Raw genomic sequence first — 2,479 nt, forward strand, 5'->3', positions numbered from 1 at the left:
GCAGCGATCACTGCCCAACTATAATATATATATAAAATCCATGTTGGTGAAGCTCTTTAGAATGAATTCTTTGATTGATCTGGTTTTCAAAGAGGCTAGTAATGGGAAATTTGTTCAAAATAGAAAACAGAAAGAAAGATAAGAATTATATTATACTTTAGGAAAATTGGTTTTTATTGGTCCCAACTATTTTATTTTTGTCGGCGTTGGTCCCAACTACCATTTTGGCTGGCAACGGTCCCAACTTTCACATACGTTGAATCCACCAGTCTGCGGCTAACGGAGTACAGGTAAAATCTGATGTGTCGTCCTAGTTGTCAAAATCAGATGACATGGGCATCCTACGTGGACCGGTTATTTATTATACATTATACAAACATAAATTCCCAAATTATACAACCCTAAATCCTCAAATTCTCTCTAACTCAAGAACCCTAATTCACTTTGAAGAGATGTTTACCCAAGAAACAGGGGCGAGGTGGTCAGTCTGAAACCGTCCCGACCTCCATAAGCAACATCAACCACATTTAAGATTTTGGCCTGCAAACAAGGATCAAACATACCAGCCCGGCTTAGCTCGCTTTTTAAATCAGCAGATTCAGGTAAGATAAGTCCAGCCACATTAGGTTGACTTGATGACGGATTGGTGAAAAACTGTGTCGCCAGCTCAGCGACATTTCTCACGTAATTGTGGCATTTCTACGTTCGAAGACGAACAAATCGGTATGCAGACTGACCTCCTCGCCCGTGTTTCTTAGGTAAACATCTCTTAAAAGTGAATTATAGTTCTTGAGTTAGAGAGAATTTGGGGATTTAGGGTTGTATAATTTGGGAATTTATGTTTGTATAATGTTTAAGTATAAAACGTTGGTTATAATACACAGCCGGTCCACGTAGGATGCCCATGTCATCTGATTTTGACAACTAGGACGACACATCAGATTATACCTAACAGAGTTAGTACTCCGTTAGTCGCGGACTGGTGGATTCAACGTATATGAAAGTTGGGACCATTGCCAGCCAAAATGATAGTTGAGACCAGCGCCGGCAAAAATAAAATAGTTGGGACCAATAAAAACCAATTTTCCTATACTTTATTATATACAAATTGAGATAAAAATTAAAAATGTGAGAATAATTTGTGACCACACAAAAAACCTTTTAAAAATAAGTTCAAAATAATCATAACTTAAAATGTAAATAAAAAACAAAAAGATTAGAAAACTAAAATGTTTCCCGTCATTCCCGTTAAAAAAAATTGACGAAAAGGCACAATGCATAGATCAAAGACACGATAACGAAAATAAACAAAAGACACCAATAGATCGCAAAAATAATGTTATACCGAACAAAATATAACACAATATTGAGTAATATAACACAATATGAAGAAAAAAATACAATTAATGACGAAAATAAACAAAAAATATAATAATAATCAAAAAGACACAATGATCTTTTTCATCATCCATTGTGTTTTTTTAAGAAAGAGTAAAACAGTGGAAACATTTTGTGCTTTTAATTTTTTTCTTTTTTTATTAATTTTTGAGTTATTATTTTTTATTAATATTTAATTTTTTTAAGAGTTTTTTTATAGCTACAAATACTTCTCATTATTTATTGAATAAGTTGACCCTTATATTATTAAAATTACTTATTTTAAAAATACGATAGTTATAGTCCTTTTAGGTAAGGATGAGCAGAATCTGTGCCGGTACCAAACCGGTACCGATACCGAAATCGGTATCGATTTGGTACCGTCAGTATCGAATCAGTACCAAATTTTTAAGTGTCGGTATCGGTACGGTATCGGTATTTCCGATTTTTTACCCTCGGTACCGGTACTATCCCAATACCGTCCCGGTACTGGCACCGAACCGAATATTTCGGTACCGTTACCGGTACCAAGAATTTCTGATTTTCGATATTGGTATTTTCGATACCGGTACCGTGCTCATCCCTAGTTTTAGATAGGTTTATATCAACATTTTTTACAAATCATCACAAAACGCCAAAACCTACAACGAGTTATTCTTAATCATGTCATGTGTTCAAACATGTTTTCCTCCGATGTGGACTGAACCACCAAAATAGACATCCTTTTGACCAAAGGACATAGAGTTAAGTGTCATTTTAGTACCTGTGATTTAAACTACTACGCAACTTTAGTATCTATTCTTTATTTTGTACAGATGGCTACCTCAGTTTCAAAAAACTTGCAATTTTGGTACTTTTTTCTAACTCCGTTTATTTTGTCTAGTTAAATCAGGGGTAATCTGGTAATTTTGTTATAAACAATACAATAAATAATAATTTCATTTATATCACAAAACTTAAAAATTACATGAATCAATTATACAAATTACATTTTATCACAAATCCATATCCACCGACACCCATTCCCACCTTACCGGCCGGAAAACCACCACTGACGGCACACATTACACTTTCTCTCTCTAAACAAAAGAATTTACTAAAA

Source organism: Bidens hawaiensis, unplaced genomic scaffold (assembly GCF_021521415.1).
Source record: "Bidens hawaiensis isolate Kalapana, Puna unplaced genomic scaffold, B.hawaiensis_p1.1 tig00047737_1, whole genome shotgun sequence".
NCBI lineage: Eukaryota > Viridiplantae > Streptophyta > Magnoliopsida > Asterales > Asteraceae > Bidens > Bidens hawaiensis.